This window comes from Mobula birostris, chromosome 21 (genome assembly GCF_030028105.1).
Source record: "Mobula birostris isolate sMobBir1 chromosome 21, sMobBir1.hap1, whole genome shotgun sequence".
Lineage (NCBI taxonomy): Eukaryota > Metazoa > Chordata > Chondrichthyes > Myliobatiformes > Myliobatidae > Mobula > Mobula birostris.
In genome coordinates, this window is record NC_092390.1 from 10,306,028 (window position 1) to 10,324,536 (window position 18,509).

At 42.0% G+C, this 18,509-nt stretch overlaps 1 protein-coding gene across 6 annotated transcripts in view; it reads right to left on the bottom strand.

Annotated features, from left to right (window-relative positions):
* LOC140185581 (homeobox protein Nkx-3.2-like) overlaps positions 1-18,509 on the bottom strand; it is a 90,855-nt gene that overhangs the window by 58,203 nt on the left and 14,143 nt on the right. For 3 of the 6 annotated variants that reach the window (XR_011882661.1, XR_011882662.1, XR_011882660.1), the window contains exon 3: positions 7,891-8,053. The exons of 1 other annotated variant lie outside the window; for it this stretch is intronic. The gene's annotated coding sequence lies outside the window, so the exon portion shown is untranslated. Of the gene's footprint in view, positions 1-7,563; positions 8,054-18,509 lie in introns of those variants that run through there. 2 more of the 6 variants (XR_011882658.1, XR_011882659.1) reach the window with 1 other exon arrangement.

Below are 18,509 nucleotides of genomic sequence, written 5' to 3' on the forward strand. Positions count from 1 at the left end.
ATTGCAAAGAGCAGGGACTCCTTCCACCAGAGGATTATGATCTTTGGAATCCTCCACCCTGGGTGTAAGTCTACTCAGAGTGGAGCTGGATCTTTAACAAAGGAATCAAGAGTTATAAAGATCAGGCAGGAAAAGGTGAGGTCAATGTTAAAATCAACCATGTTCTTACTGACTGATAGATCAAGCTCAGGAGCTCTTAAATCCAATTCATAGAGTAATAGAGCATTACAGCACAGAACCAGGCCCTTCAGGCCATCTAGACTGTGTCAAACAGTGTTGTGCCATACTCCTGCCCTTAGTCTTAAGTCTTTAGTCTTGTCTTTTTGGGTGTTCTGTTAATCCATGTGAGTTGTGTTCCTCACTTTTAAAAATGAAGCTCAAAGTAATGTGGTAATGACCAAGATTTGACTATAAAACAGTAAGATATAGGAGCAGAATTAGGCCATTTGGTCCATCGAGTCTGCTTCACCATTCCATCCTGACAGGTCTATTTCCCTCTCAGTCTGTTGGCAGGCCCTGAGGTGCTGACACAATATTGAACGAGAGCTTTTAGAAAGCTGCCAACACAACACTCCCAGCTGCTAGGAGAGAAAGATTCTATCCACATAACAATGTGCATTGGCTGATACATGGAATCTTTTACATTAGTCACTCCTGAGCTAACAGTTCAAATCCATCATCAGTGGATTGGACCAAAGTCAAGGCTACATATCAGTGCTTACTCAGGGAGAGCTACATTGCCAAATTTCATGTGAAGGAGGTACTTAATGAGTACTTTGCTTCAGTATTTACCAAGGTAAATTGAAGACCAGGAGATCAGTGCTGAGTGTATAAATATATTAGGGCGTTTAGAAGTCAAGGAGGAGGAAGTGTTGGGCCTCCTAAAGAGTATTAAGTGGATAGGTCCCCAGGGCCTGATGGGATTTACCCCAGGTTATTGAAGAAGGCAAGAGATGAGATTGTTGGAGCTTTGACCAGTATCTATGTGTCCTCTCTAGGCGTAGATGACGTCCTGGAGGACTGGTGAGTGGCTTACGTTGTCCCTTTATTTAAGAAGGGAACAAGGGAAGATGCTGAGAACTGCAGACTGGTGAGTCTCACACCAGTTGTAGGGAAATTGCTGGAGAAAATTCTTAGGGATAGAATATTTGAGCATTTGGAAACCCATGGACTAATTAGGGAGAGCCAGCATGACTTTTTTCTGGGCAGGTTGTGTCTTACCAACTTGACTGAGTTTTTTGACAACATGACAAGAGAGATTGGTGAAGGTAGGGCAGTGAATGTTGTCGACATGAATTTTAGTAAGGCGTTTGGCAAAGTCCTTCATGGGAGTCTAATTCAAAAGATTAAGATGCATGAGGGTCCACGGCAAATTGGCTGTTTGGATTCAGGACTGCCTTGTACATAGAAGACAAAGGGTGGTGCTTGAAGGGACTAATTCGAGCTGGACGTCTGTAATTAGTGAAGTTCTGCAGGGATCTGTGCTAGGGCCTCTGCTGTTTGTGATGCAGGTAAATGACCTGGATGAAAATATAGATGGGCAGGGTAGTGAGTTTGCGGATGATAACAAGATTGGTGGAGTTGTGGATAGTGTAGAAGACTGGCAAAGAATACAGAGCAATATAGGTCAGTGGCAGATATTTGCAGAGAAATAGCAGCTGGGGTCTAACCCAGATAAACGTGAGGTTTTGCACCTCAGTAGGGCAAGTGCAAGGAGACAAGACCATTAAAACGGTTGCTAAGCAGAAAGATCTGGGCGCCCAAGTTAATAGCTCCATGAAAGTGGCTACACAGGTCAGCTGGGTTGTTAAGAAGGCTTATGGAATGCTTTCTTTTATTAGTCAAGACATTGAGGTCAAAAGTCAAGAAGTATGCTGCAAACTTATAAAAGTTTGGTTAGGCCACATCTGGAGTATTGCATACAGATCTGGTCGACCCACTATAGGAAGAATGTTGAGGCTTTGGAGAGAGTGCAGAAGAGGTTTACCACAATGCTGCCTGGTTTAGAGAGCATGTGCTATCTAAAGAGGCTGGACAAAATTGGATTATTTTCTTAGGAGCGGCAGAGGGGAGATCTGATAGAAGTGTATAAAATGATGAGAGGCACAGATAAAGTAGACAGGGTGCATCTCTTTCCCAGGATAGAAATGTCTTATACCAGAAGGCATTAGGTGGAGGGGTGGAGGGATATGGACATTGTCTAGGTAGGAAAGATTAGAGTTTGGGTGTTTTGATTTACTTTTTAACTGGTTCAGCATAACATTGTGGGCCAAAGGGCCTGTTCCTGTGCTGTACTCTGCTATGTTCTACGTTCCATGTAACCTAGATGTGCTTGCTTCTTGTGTAAATTCAAGGAAATCATTGCAGTGTTTTGAACAGCTGGGAGATTCTCTACAGGCCAGCATATATGCTATCAACTTGCATCACCCAGACAGAAAATTTTATTCATATTTGCTGTGTGGGTTTTTCTGTACATCAATTATCTGTGAGTGTTTCCTCTGTGATAACAGGAATTAAACTGGTTCAGGAAGTCACATAGTCCAGAGGAAAGTCTAAGTGAAAAAATCTGTCTTTACAATAAATCAGGGAAATGTTAGATGTTTCATAATTTTTTTAAATCTTTCACTAAAAGGGTAGTGATTAGGAGGAACAAGCTGCCAGAGGAGGAGGTAGAAGCAGATACAACTATAATGGCTGAAAGGCATTTAGACTGATGTTTGGACAGAAAAGGTGAGATGGGCCTGATGTGGCAAGTGGGATGAGTGTAGATAAACATCGCGGTCGACATGGACAAGGTGGGATGATCACCTGTGATCTTTTTTATAATGCTGTTTACATTGTAAAAACATGCTGGTAAATACATGTATTTTGCACATTTTATTTTGTACTTAAACTAGTAACTTATTTACATATATAATTCTTCATTCTTTATAATTGTTGAATGTTTTGTTTTGTTGCATATCGCACCAACACATCTCAGAAGGTTCCTAATACATGAAAGAAATTTGGATTGGTATATGATGGGAGGGGTATGGAGGACTATAGTCTGGGTGCAGGTCAATGGGGCTGGACAGATTAAAAGTGCAGCATGGACTGGATGGACCTCCGCCATGAGCAGTCCTATGGAGGGTTGGGCATAGGACTACCAACACCATCAGCTACAGAAACGCCAACACAAGCTCCATCACTGGGAGAGGAAGGATCTTTGCCAAGAAGACTTAAGATGGGCTACGCTTAGGAAAACTTGAAAGACTGATCCAGGACAGAGGACTCTGGTGAACAGTTATCAGAGGTATATGCCCCAGAAAGGGTGATGGGCTCAAGTAAGCAAGTATGGACTAGATGGGCCAAAGGACCTGCTTCTCAGCTGTAGTGTTCTATGACTCTATGTAAATGTATATGGTGAATAAAGTTGAATCTTGATGGTTGATCCTTGATAAAGTAATTGTTTTAATAAGTGCCATCGCATTTGAATACTTTTCCAAGAAGGAGTGTTTCTTGAATGAAGGAGTTGTGGTAGATGAAAAGTTGAAGTTGGGTTTATATTCCTGGTACTTCAGAGAATAAAACGTGATCTTATTGAAGCATATGAGATCAAAGAGTCCATATAACCATATAATAATTACAGCACGGAAACAGGCCATCTCAGACCTTCCAGTCTATGCCGAATTCTTACTCTCACCTAGTCCCACCAACCTGCACTCAGCCCATAACCCTCCATTCCTTTCCTGTCCATATAGCTGTCCAATTTAACTTTAAATGACAATATCGAACCTGCCTCAACCACTTCTGCTGGAAACTCGTTCCACACAGCTACCACTCTCTGAGTAAAGAAGTTTGGCCTCATGTTACCCCTAAACTTTTGCCCTTTAATTCTCAACTTACGTCCTCTTGTTTGAATCTCCTCCACTCTCAATGGAAAAAGCCTATCCACGTCAACTCTATCTATGCCCCTCATAATTTTAAATACCCCTATCAAGTCCCCCCTGAACCTTCTATGCTTCAAAAAATAAAGACCCAACTTGTTCAACCTTTCTCTGTAACTTAGGTGATGAAACCCAGGCAACATTCTAGTAGATCTTCTCTGTAGTCTCTCTATTTTGTTGACATCTTTCCTATAATTCAGTGACCAAAACTGTACACAATACTCCAAATTTAGCCTCACCAATGCCCTGTGCAATTTCAACATTACATCCCAACTTCCATAATCAATGCTCTGATTTATAAAAGCCAGCATACCAAAAGCTTTCTTCACCACCATATCCATATGAGATTCCACCATCAGGGAACTATGCACCATTATTCCAAGATCCCTCTGTTCTACTGCATTTTTCAATAGTCATAGGGTCATACAGCAAAGAAATAGATGCATTCAGCCGATCTCATCCAAGCCAATCCTCTGTCCCCCCTTCTCTTCTCACCACTTCTATCCAAGTTTCAGTCAAACTAACTTTCAAAGACTGCAATTACACCAGGCTCTACCACCTCCTCTGGCAGCTTGTTCCAGATTATCATCATCCTCTTCGTGAAATTTTTTTTCTCCTCTCTCACCATAAACTTCTGCTCTTTAATTCTAGACTCCTCTGCCTTAAGAATAAGACTCTGACTATTTATCATGTATATTCCCCTCATAATCTTATAATCCTCCATCAGTTACCACGCTTCAGAGAAAATAAAACCATCCTGGATAATCTCTCCATACGTAAAGCCCTCAATTCCACCAACGTCCTAATGAGTTTTTTACCTCTCTCTCTCTATTGCTACCTGGCTCTTCCTGTAGTGTGGCAACCAGACAGTACATGATACTCCAGTGTGGTCCAACAATCGATTTGTACAGCTTCAATGAGATGTCCCAACTCTTCAATGCCTTAGTCTATGAAAGCAACCATACCAAATGCCTTCTTCCTTACCCTATCCCCATCCACCAAGGTTTTTCTGTAGATCAGTGCTGCTAGAGTCCTGTCAGCCTTAATCAGGGTCCGTGGAACCCTTGGTTACTGGTAGTGGTCCATGGCATAAAGAGGTTTCAGAACTCCTGGTCTATATATTCTACCTGCGTTTGACTTCCCAAAGTGAATTACCACACACTTGGCTGAATTAAAGTCCATCTGCCACCACTTTCTGGCTAATCTATGTCTTGCTGCTTGCTTCATCATTCTATACATTCAGTGGCCACATTATTTTGTAGACATGCACACCTGATTGTTAATGCAAATATCTAATCAGCCAATCATGTGGGAGCAACTCAATGCCTAAAAGCCCATAGACATGGTCAAGAGGATCAATTATTGTTCAGACCAAATATCAAAATGGGGAAGAAATGTAATCCAAGTGACTTTGATCATAGAATGATTGTTGGTCCCTGAAGAGTGGTTTGACTATCTCAGAAACTGATGATCTCCTGTGATTTTCATGCACAACAATCTCTAGAGTTTACAGGGTATGGTACAAAAAATGACCAGCAGTTCTGTGGATGAAAAGGCTTTGTTAATGAGAGAGGTCAGAGGGGAACTGCCAGACTAGTTGAAGCTGATAGAAAGGCAACAGGAGGAACCTAATAAAATGGCCATTGGGTGTATGACTCCACTAATTCTCACGTCAACTGCACAGCTTGGTACAAAAAAACACTTCGCCCAAGGACGCAAGAAATTCCAGCATTGTGAATGTAGTCCTTCAGTTGGCCCTGTGTGCACTTCCCTCTTAACTTGATCATTCCCTCTTCTCATCCCTCCCAAAGAGCAGCAGTTGCAAAAACTCAAGGATGCGCACCATCAGGCTCAAGGATTGCTTCGATACTGACATTATAAGATTCCTAAATGGACCTCTTATACGATAGATATGAACGTATAACAGCAATTTTCCACATATGTACCATGAAGAGCATTCTGACTGGTTGCATCGCCATCTGCTACGTAGGCTCCAATACATCTGGTGTGGAGGCTCCAATACATCTGGTGTGGAGGCTCCAAAACATCTGGTATGGAGGCTCCAATACATCTGGTATATAGGCTCCAATACATCTGGTATGGAGGCTCCAATACATCTGGTATGGAGGCTCCAATACATCTGGTATGGAGGCTCCAATACATCTGGTACGTAGGCTCCAATACATTTGGTATGGAGGCTCCAATACATCTGGTACGTAGGCTCCAATACATTTGGTATGGAGGCTCCAATACATCTGGTACGTAGGCTCCAATACATTTGGTATGGAGGCTCCAATACATCTGGTATGTAGGCTCCAATATATTTGGTATGGAGGCTCCAATACATCTGGTTGTAGGCTCCAATACATCTGGTATGGAGGATTGGAAAAAAGCTGCAGAGGGTTGCAATCTCAGCCAGCTCCATCATGGGCACTAGCCCCTCACCATTGATGTCAGCTTCAAAGGGAGGTGTCTCAGAAAGGCAACATCCATCATTCAGGACCACCCCCCCCCCCCCGACCCCCATCATTTAGACCATGATCTCTTCTTATTACTACCAACCATTACGGAGAAGATAGAGCAGCCTGAAGACACACACTCAATGTTTCAGGAACAGCTTTCTTCCCTCCGCCATCAGATTCTGAATAGACAATGATTCCATGAACACTACCTCACTACTTTTGCACTACTTATTAAATTTAATTATATATATGTAAATTGCTGCTCCAAAGCAACACATTTCTCAACATATGTCAGTGATATTAAATCTGAATCTGATTCTGAACTCTCCATCAATCTATTAATCTACCTGCCTTGTAGGTTTTCTGTAACTGTAATCGTATATGCTCCAAAGGGATTTGCTTTTCCTTTCCTACTCCCCAAATGTGCTTACATACAGAATGATCTGTCTGGGTGGCATGCATACAAATGCTTTTCACTGTATCTGGGTGCACTCATCTGAGTGGACAGCCAGAGATTTTTCTCAGGGCAAAAAGTAGCTAACGCCAGGGGTCATAACTTTAAGATGTTGGGAGGAAAGTGTGGGGTTGGGGGGGAGGGGATCTCAGAGATAGTTTTTTTTTACACAGAGAGTGACGGTTCCATGGAACACAGTACGATGGGTGCTGGTAGAGATGGACGCATTAGGGACATTTCAGAGACTCTTGGCTGGGCACTTGGATGAAGGAAAAATGGACGTCTATGCATGAGAGATGGATTAAGTTGCTCTTGGAGTAAGCTAAAGGGTTGGCACAACACTGGGGGCTGCATGTGCTATGTGACAGTAATAATAAACCAAACCAAATAAAGAGCTTGAGAGGCGGATTCTGTGAGGATCTTTCCCCTCAAGGTAGAAAGGGGAGATAAAGGGGCATAGTTTCAGAATAAAGAGTCGTTGACCTCGGAGGTGAATAAGAGTTTCCATTCCCAGACGTTTGGGAGATTTGGGGATGTTCTAACCCAAAGAGCCATGGATGGTTAACCACTGAACCATTGGTTCAAGACCCAGATAGACTTCTTTCTGGTCTTCAAGGCAATTATGGGGAAAGACAAAGTCAAATGAAAGAATAATACAATTATTATCAAAGTACATATATGTCACCATATGGTACCTTGAGATTCATTTATTTGTAGGCATCTACAGGAAAATAAAGAAATTCAACATAATTTATGAACAATACATAAATACTCTCAAGAAAGCAATATGCAAAAGAAGACAAATTCTGCAAATAAAAAATGAATAATATTGAGAACCTGAGTTGTAGAGTCCTTGAATGTGAGTGAGTGCATAGATTGTGGAATGAGTTCAGTGTTCAGTGATCTGTGGAGGTGAGTGAAATGATCCTCTTTGGCTCAGGAGCCCGATGACTGAAGGGTAATAACTGCTCCTGAACCTGGTGGCGTGGGATCTCGGGCTCCTGTACCTCCTGTCCAGTGGTAGTAGTGAGAAGAGGGCATGACCTGCCTGGTGGGAGCCCCTGATGATGGAAGCTGATTTCTTGACGCAGCGCCCGCTTGTAAGTGTGCCGAATGGCGGGGAGGTCTTGCTTGTGATGCTCTGTAGACTTTTCTGTTCCTGGACGTTGGTGCAACCCGTTAGAATATTCTCCATTGTGCATCTATAGAAGCTTGTCAAAGAATTAACATTGATTAGGAGGATGAGGTTGCATCCTAAGGCAAATTGACAATACATTAATTTTTTTATCATTTCCATTTGTAGCTCAATAGTTCCAACTTTCAAAACCTGATCTTGCCACCAGCAACCCCTCTGATTTTAATTTCGAAAGGAAAGAATGATTTGTATAGAAATCCGTGGATCTTTTTTTTAAATAATTGATTTCTGTGATCTCTTTGTGCAGGTCCTGATTCGAATGAAGTCGGGGCACAGGCGCAAAGGGAGAGGATATTTTAGTTTGAAACCAACGCAATGCCATCCTGGAGTTTATTTTTTGGATCTCCCAGAGCTAAGTCCTGGAAGCTGGGTGGTCTCGGGGCTACTCTAACATACTTCTCACCTCCTGCAAACAATTTATTACCCGTCAGTCTAGACCTGTCACCTCGAGCAGATCTTAATTTATGGCCAGTTTGTTTTTTTTGTGGCAACCAGACCGCCAGTTTTACAGGACAATCACTCTAACACATTCGAAAAGGTGCCGCGCTGAGCGTTTTATGAAAAGATTTCTTTTAAGAAATATATATATTTAGTTGCGGGACAGAAAAATATCCAATGAGTTAATGTACTTACTTCCCGCTTGAAATAGGAGTTTGTCTACAGAAGTGGACATTGGTGAACATTATGCCGAAGGTTAGGACTGTAGGAATCGCCGATTATTAGAATTATTACGCGCGGATTAACCTGGAGTGCGCTAGGCAGATTATTCTCTGAAATGGTTTGAGTAGGAGCGAGCAGATTTAAAACTCAGCTCAATTTTCGGTTATATTTTAGGAACTCTGTCCGTGGCCTGCTTCACTCCACTTATCATTATCACACTTTGGAATTTTAAACGTGAGTTTCCCGGCACATAAATGCACTAAAAACAAGAAGGTCATTAAACTACTTGGCAATGGAAGAAATCAGAAGGCATGGCTTCCTTTTAAAACCACAAGAGTAAAGTCATTTGGTGCGTGACAGGCTGCGTTAGAGGTATTGATACTCGCCGCAGTAAAGAATATTTATAGTATATTTAAATTTCTGCAACATTTATCTATAATTATTAGGAATTAGTAAACCGATTTACTATCATTACATTTACGGAGGTACCGTGAAGACCTTCTCTTGCGTAACGTCCACAAAGATAAATTCGTTACAATAACTCATTGAGGTAACGCAAGGTAAAACAGTAACAGAATGGGGAATAAAGTGTGGTGCGTGTGAACAATAAGGTACAAGACTATAACGATGCAGATTGTGAGGTCATGTGTCCACCTATTTTAAACTAAGGAACTATTCAACAGTCTTCTAACTGCCGGATAGACTCTGTCCTTGAGCCTGGTGCTGCCTGTTTTCAGTAAGTACTTTCAGAGATGCATAAAATTATATATTTTTGTGATATAATATTTATAGGCAAGCAGAGTCACTATCAATGTATGCAAATAGATATTGTTATAATTGACTCGTGTACATATTTGACGGTGTGTGTGAATATTGCGTGCAATGAAGCGCGGATTTGGATTTTTTTTCGCTGTTAAAACGAACTAAACAGGAGAGTGGTATTCCAGTAATGCAACGCCAGGTGCACACTAACCAAAGCCAACACGAGCATCATTAACCCGTACGTCCAGAATATACCACAGTCAAAACTGTTTAAAAGAACAGTTAAAATATAATAAAAACGATCATAGAACTGAGTTAATCACATCTATGGAGTGTAAACCGTTTCCTCAGCAGAATGAGAATGGTCAGGATCTCAGGTGGATATTTAAACAGACAGCACCACACACTAAGTGTTGGAAGGACTCGCCAGGTCGGGCAGCATCTGTGGAGCGGAATGAGCATTCCATGTTTCAGGGTTTATTCCTCTCCATATCAGCTGAGTTCCTCCGTCATCTTGTCTGCGGCTCGCTCTGGATTTCCAACCTATGCAGAATCTCTTGTGTTTTAACCATCTTTGGTTATAACTTCAAAATATAACTTTCTTTGCGGACTTAGGACCAGGTTGATTTCTGAGAATTGACCGAGAACCATTTGTGTCTGCGTAATTCTTTCTCTGCAGCTTTGTACACATATAAATTAACACAGGTGGCACCTATAGAGGGGAATCTACAGTCGATATTTCGGGCCGAAGCCCTTCAGCGGGATGGATATAAACATATAGAAATATAAATCCTACATACGTGCATACATCTGCGTACTTAAACATGTGAGGAAACAAGTTGCAGGAAAATGCGCGTTTCAATATAACAGAGACACACAAAAGCGGAGTTATATTTCAATATAACTGTGATTACGATGTTAAAACGTTTTTCGAACTTATTTTAAGTTCGTCAATATTGCGGTAATTATGATTTTTCAAAGGCTGTGTAATGCCATGAGATCCAGCTGTAAAATTTAAATCTAGACTATAGTGATAAAAATCTCAGCATTTCCAACACTCACCTCAAAGAAATGCTTGAGGAATGGTATGTGATTATTCGAGGCTTCCTTGTCCCTTTGCATTTGACAGTGAGATAGCGTTGATTTCTTATCACATAGACAAAATAATGTGAAATCAAACGCAGGAAGAATTTTATTACCAGATCTATTCTTTTCGCCCGCCAGAAATGAGCGAAGAAATTTGACTAACAGCGCCGCATAGTGTCTAATTATGAAATAGCGGCTGAATCAAATCCCGCAGCTCTGGGGATTCATTGAATTCCCAGCCTTAAGGGTTCATTGAATTCAACAATTTTAAATAACCAGTTTTTCTAATATTTTTTAAAACAGAATTGGACAGTTGTGATGAAAATTCATCATAATATAACGTTAACTCTTCCCCCCCACCACCACCACCACCACCCTCACCTTTACAGACATTTCTTGCAATCAGTTTTACTTCAGACTTCCAGGATCTGCAGTTTTATACCTGCCAAGTCCACATCCTTTCTCAGTTCCTGCACATCTCCAGCGGGCAGACGCTGCAGATCTTCAATGACTGCTATCCACGAAAAGTTTACTCTCTCCCCCACCACCCCCCACCTTCTTATTCTGGCTTCTGCCCTCTTCCTTTCCAGTCTTGGCCCAAATTGTCAATTGTTTATTCCCACTCCATAGATAATGCTTGCTGAATTCCTCCAGCTTTTTGTGAGTGTTCCGTGAGATTTTCAGTATCTGCAGAATCTCTTGTGTTTAAGAAATACAGTAGAATCTATGAGAAATTGCACATAAATGAGCAGAAGAGAAACTGTGCCATTAAAAAAATTAATACTGGGGACATGAGTTGTAAAGAGTTCTTGAAACTGAGTCACACACACAAAACACTGGTGAACACAGCAGTCCAGGCAGCATCTATAGGAAGAAGTACAGTCGACATTTCGGGCCAAGACCCTTCGTCAGGACTAACTGAAAGAAGAGAAAGTGAGTCTGTAGGTTATAGGGTCAGTTGAGAGTAGTGATGATTGAAGCTGTGCACACCAGTTCAGGAGCCTGATGGTTGTAGGGTAATAACTGTTGGTGGTGTGGCATCTAAGCTTCTGCACCTCCCACCTGATAGTAAGTAGAAGTAGAGGGCATGGCCTACAACGTTCGGGGTCCTAGACGGATGCTGCCTTTCTGCAACAGTGCACCTTGTAGGTATTCTCAATGGTGGAGAGGGCTTTGCCTGTGATAAACTGGGCTACATTCATCACTTTCTGTAGAATTTTCTGTTCCTGACTATTAATGTTTACATACCAGGCCACGATGCAACCAGTTAGGATTCTCTGCACTGTGCACCCACAGAAGTCTGTCAAAGTTTTGGAGCTATGTTTACTAATGCATTTTACTCATCATAGAGTGATGCAACACAGCAACAGGTCCTTTAGCCTATCTGCTCCATGCTGGACCGTTATTCTGCCTATAGCTGCATGTAAGTTTTCTACACAGAGAGTGGTGGGTGGGTGGGTGGAACATGCTGCCAGGGGTGGAGGTAGCAGCCAATAGATCAGGAACACTTCAGAGACTCTCATTATTCCCCTTCACGATTCCAGTTACATATAACATTACATCAGCACACCCTGACCGCATTATATATAATTTATAGTTTATATCCCAGCAATACCTCCTCTAAAATATTTTTGTGGGTATCTTGGTGACTAACATTAGGAATGCAGATGGCAATATAAATACATCACTTAAAGCCTCACTTGAAATAATACAGCCCATGAATATTTTGTTTTTGATTATGCATGCTGTTTACAGGAATATTAATTTTTGGTTGAACCAGCACAAGTGCATGGATCAAACTGACAAGAGTTTTGAAGTTATAAATGATCCATTGTACAAATATTACCACAGTAAAGCTAGACAAGTGATCTCCTGTCTTAGCATTTTTAAAAACATGTTATTTTGTGATACAGTGTGGTAACAGGCCCTTTGAGCCCAATGAGCCCACGCTGCCCAATTAATCCCATGTGACTAATTAACCTACTAATTCACATGTTTCTAGAATGTGGGAGGAAACCAGAGCACCCAGAGGAAACCCACATGGTCATGGGCAGAACGTACAGACTCCTTGCAGACAGTGGTGGAATTGTACCTGGGTCACTGGTGCTGTAAGAATGTTACACTGACCACTACACTGTGTTATTTGAAAGCTTCACTCTGTTCCTTTACACCAAATATCCAAGGTTCTCATTATGAAGAGCTGCACTGGCTGGTCACTCCTTATGAACTTATTTCTGGGTTGGAGATTACTCTGTGTGTGTGTGTGTTGCAGTTCAAGGCTTGTCCTTCAAGTGCTCTCTTTATGAATTCCTTCCTTGACCGGAATCTTATGTCGCTTTCAGCATCAACGAGGCACACCTCTGCAGACACATCAGTGGCGTTTAGACAGGTGCACGGAGACGCAGGGGATGGCAAGTTATGGAGAAAATGCCAGCAGATAAGTTTAATTTGCATCATGGTCGGTAGAGATTTTATGGGCGAGAAGGTCTGTTTCTGCGATGCGCTGTACTAATCTGCGCTCGATACTCTATCGGAAGCAAATGCTATTCTTGTCAAGTACAACAGGCAGCTTTTATCTGGGGATCAACAAACACTTAGCAAACAAAAAACCTGATTTCCCACTGAATAAATTTATAGCCCGTGTTACTGTCTGTTATGCAATTGGAAATGATTACACATGAACGTACTCCTTCATGGTAGAATTCATCTCCGAGATAATCTTAACATCTTATTACAATGTGTCTCCAATTTCCATTCTCCTTAAATGTCCTGTGGGCATTGAGAGGGTTTGCCATGGATCCATGCTTTTCTGCCTTTGTTACTGATGAACAATGACATTTGTTTGCAACTTTATGAATACTTGCAATGTTGCAGGTGTCTCCATATCAGGTTCTCTCAGGTGCTGCTGGCATATTAAGCATGAAGAGTTCTGCTCAGACATACGTGTAATGGTGTCAGCTATTTGATCCAAATCATCCCCTAATAGTAACCATACTGAAACCCGAAATCCTCTGATCGGTCTTTAATGTGACATTGCTTCAATTATAATTTTCTTTGTACACGCTTTTAGGCAAAATGTACTGGGGGACAATTAGAAAAGCGACAGTGGCTAATAAGACAGATCATCAGGCTAATAATTCAGCTCAGTTGAGAGTTCAAGTCCTGCCAAGTGAGTTTGGGAATTTGTAGTGAGATTAAAGACACCTGGAAACTAAAAGAAAATGCTTTCAGCAAAACTAACCATTACTTAGGAATAAAAAATTTGATACAAACCTCATGTTATCTCATGAGGAAATTAAACATTCTTATCCTACCCAGTTTAGCTTATACCGCCCTATCCAGTGGTATTTAGAGTTATGGAGCACTACAGCACAGAAAGGGGCCCTTCAGCCCATCTAGTCCATGCAATCTGGTCTTCGGCCTAGTCCCATCTACTGCACCTGGACCATAGCCTTCTCGTCCATGTACTGGTCCAAATTCCTCGTAAGTTTTACAATTGAAAGCAGATCTGCTGCTTCTGCTGGTGGATCATTCCATCCGCCGAGTGAAAAGTTTTCCCTTGAGACTCCCCTTTAAATATTTCACCTTTCACTGTAAACCTATGACCTCCAGTTCTAGTCTCACCCAACCTGAAGTGAAGAAAGGTTGCTCGTATTCAGTCTATCTTCACCCAATATGTGGTCTCTCAGACTTTGATGAGTGGGGAAGAGCTGCACCACTATGATCAGCAGAGATGCTCACTGCCCCTGCATCACAGTTCACTGTTGACCTCTGGTGCTAACTGCGCGGAGTTCTAGATTAGATTAGATTATGAGGACACGTAGTCCTCTTTTATTGTCATTTAGTAATGCATGCATTAAGAAGTGATACAATGTTTTTCCAGAATGATATCACGAAAACACATGACAAACCGACTCAAAAACTGACAAAAACCACATAATTATAACATATAGTTACAACAGTGCAGAGCAATACCGTAATTTGATAAGAACAGACCATGGCACTGTAAAAGTCTCAAAGTCTCTCGAAAGTCCCATCATCTCATGCAGACGGTGAACCTCCAGCGCCGCCAACTTGCCGATGCAGCATCCTGGAGGCATCCGACCACAGTCCGACTCCGAGTCCGTCCGAAAACTCCGAGCCTCTGACTAGCTCTCCGACACCGAACACCAAGCACCATCTCTGCCGGGCGCTTCGACCCTGGCCCCGGCAACAGGCAATAGGCAAAGCCGAGGATTTGGGGTCTTCCCCTCCAGAGATCCTCTATCGCACAGTAGCAGCGGCAGCGAAGCAGGCATTTCAGAAGTTACTCCAGGTGTTCCTCCGCGCTTCTCACGGCTGTCTCCATCAAATCCGGATTGTGCACAGCCCCCTATCGTATGTAGTTACACATACGATATTCATTCGGAATGGCCGCGGGCGCTGCATCGCGACGCCATCTTCTCCTCCCTCCCTTTTCATGTTCACTTTGTAACTTGTTTCCTCCAAGTGATCCAGTTCCCATATCCCAAAGACGCCTGGGTTAATAGGTTAATACTGTTAATAGATTAACAGTATAAATTGTCCCTAGTGTGGAGAGGAGCACTGGTGGGAGGTCACAGAAATGTTTGCTGATTAAAATGGTTTTAATGCAGAAGAGGTATAGAGGTGTGTAGAATTACAGCAATTAAAAGACATTTCAACTGCTACAAGGGCAGGAAAAGTGTATAGCGTAATGTTTTACAGAGCCAGTGATCAGAAGATCGGGGTTCAATTCCTGCTGCTGTCTGTAAGGAGATTGTACGTTCTCCCTGTGACTACGTGGGTTTCCTCCGGGTGCTCCAGTTTCCTCCCACATTCCAAGGTACAGGTTAGGGTTAGTAAGTTAGGGCAAGCTATGATGGTGCTGGAAGCAAGTCCCCAGCGCATCCTCGATTCTGTTAGTCACTAACACAAATGACGGATTTCACTGTATGTTTAAATAACATGCGACAAATAGAGCTAATCTTTACTTTTAGAGGGACATAGTCCAAATGAAGGCAAATTGGGTTAGCATAGGTGAGTACCTTGGCTGACGTGGAGAAGTTGAGCTGAGGGGCCTGTTTGCATCCTGTACAGCTCTATGACTCTGTGATTAGAGTAAGGGGGATGGTGGTAGTTGGTACAGACTCTGTTGGCCTAGCTGGACTCAGCTGACACACTTTACTTGACTGAATTTTTATCCCAGTTGTTTCACTCTTACACATAATGCAAGCTACTCAGATGTTTACACCACAGGCACAAAATCACATGCCATGCTTCTTTCCTGGCCACCAAGGGTAGCAGGTATGGCATCTATAAATGAGTAGTGATGGAGCTAACCAACTATTTGCTTCAGAGATTTCAGAGTTAAGTAGTACATGGTTTATATGAAATACAAAACTGCTCTTACACTAATCTAGTGATGTGCTTAAAGTCACATTGCACAATGTGAATCAATACCTTCCTATCTTAACAAATCTATGACACACTTCCCAAGTTGGCACGCACAAAACTTCTGTTGACACACAAAACTATTGATGGCAGAAGGCATGCAGTGCACCCTTCGATTCTTTAAACTCCACTCAATAAAAAGGTCCATAATTATTGCTTCGAATTTATTAACCAATGGCCATCTCTGCTCAAAATTACCATGGCAAGTGAAAGAAATTTTTAGAAGATTATCACCAGTTTAGGCACACACTCTCATAAAGGTTCGCGACCCCTGGTCTAAATTTTAACCTTATTTTATCTTTTTCCACTTCATTGGCAGAAAATGGGGTTGCAGTGATGATATGATAAAGACAATGGCACTTCACTATTTGATTCAAACCTAACCTGAACTGGTACAATGAAAGACAAGATTTTCCAACTCTAAATTAAATGTATACGTTCAATGAAGAAAACAGGAGCTAATTGTCAGTCACACACTGGGAGACCTAAGAATCGGGCAAGTATATTTACTGAGGCAAGATTAGAGATACTTCACCGAGCAGAATAGTGTAACTTTTAGCTTTCCCTGTCTATGATATGATATACATCTCCCGTCCTGGTTTGATATTACAGCGGGTGAACAGAAGACATAGGAGCAGAATTAGACCATTCGACTCAAAGACCCAACACTGTCATAGTCATAGTCATACTTTATTGATCCTGGGGGAAATTGGTTTTCATTACAGTTGCACTATAAATATTAAATAGTAATAAAACCATAAATAGTTAAATAACCATTCCATCATGGTTAATTTATTATGCCTCTCAACCCCATTCTCCTGCCCTCTCCCCGCACCCTTTGATACCTTTACTAATCAGAAACCTATCAACCTCCCCTTTTAAATATGCACTCAACAGGCTAGGCAGCATCTGCGGAAAAGAGTCAATAGTCAACATTTCGAGCCAAGACCCTTCATCAGGACTCATGAAGGGTCTCAGCTCGAAACGTCTACTGTTTACTCTTTTCCACAGATGCTGCCTGGCCTGCTGAGTTCCTTCAGCATTTTGTGCGTGTTGCTTGGATTTCGATTTCCAGCATCAGCAGATTTTCTTGCCTTTCCGCTCTAAATATACCCAATGACTTGGCCTCCAGAATTGCCCATGGCAATTAATTCCACAATTCACCACCTTCTGGCTAAAGAAGTTACTTCTCATCTCTGTTCGAAAGGGACATCTTTCACTTCTGAGGATGTGCCCTCTGGTCCTAGAGTTGCACACTATAGGAAACATCCTCTCCACATCCATTACATCTGGACCTTTCATTATTCAATACATTTCAATGAGACACCAAGACTCCAGTGAGTACAGGCCCAGAGCCATCAAACACTAATCCTTCTGTACCTAGAATCATTCTTGTGAACCTCCTCTGGAACCTCTCCATTGCTAGTAGATATTTTCTTAGATCAGGGGCACCAAAACTAATCACAATACTCCAAGTGCAGTCTGACCAATGCCTTATACAGCCTGAACATTGTATCTTTGCTCTAGTCCTCTCAAAATGAATGCTAACATTGAATTTGTCTTCTTTACCACAGACTCAACCTGCAAGATAACCTTTAGGGAATCCTGCACAAGGACTCCCAAGTCCTTTTGTACCTCATATTTTTGAATTTTATGCCCCTTTAGAAAATAGTCTACATCTTTATTCCTTCCACTGAAGTACATAATCTTACACTTCCCTACATTACATCTGCCACTTCTTTGCCCTTTCTCTCTAACTATCTTTCTGCAGTTTCCCCGCTTCCTCAACACTCTCTGCTCCTCCACCTATCTATGTATCATCTGCGAACTTGGCCCCAAAGCCCTCAAGTGCATCATACAAATCATTGACATATATTGTGAAAAAAAAGCAGTCCTAATACTGACTCCTGCAGAACGCCACTAGTCACTGGCAGCCAACCAGAATGGGTCCCCTTTATTCTCAGATACATAAAGAGTAAAAGAGAGGCAACAGTAGATATTAGACTGATGGAAAGTGACACTGGAGATATAGCAATGGGGGATCAAGAAATGGCAGACAAACTTCATAAATATTTTGTATCAGTCTTCACTGTGGAAGACATTAGCAGTACGTCAGAAATTCGAGAGTGTCATAGTCAAAAATTAGAGTAATTGCTATTACTCCTGCCAGTCAGCCAATCTATCTTCTCTCCATGCTAGTATCTTTCCTGCAGTAGGAGGGCTCTTATCTTGTTAAGCAGCCTCATGTGCAACACCTTGTTAGAGACCTTATGAAATTCCAAGTAAACAAGATCCACTAGCTCCCTTTTGTCTACCCTGCCTGTGATTTCCTCAAAGAACTCCAACAGATTTGTCAGGCATGATTTCCCCTTAAGGAAAACATACAGACTTTGGCCAACCTTATCATGTGCCTGCAAGTACCTCGAAACCTCATCCTTAATCATGGATTTCAACATCTTCCCAACCACTGTCCTATCATTTCCTTCTTTTGTCTCCCTCCCTTCTTGAAGAGT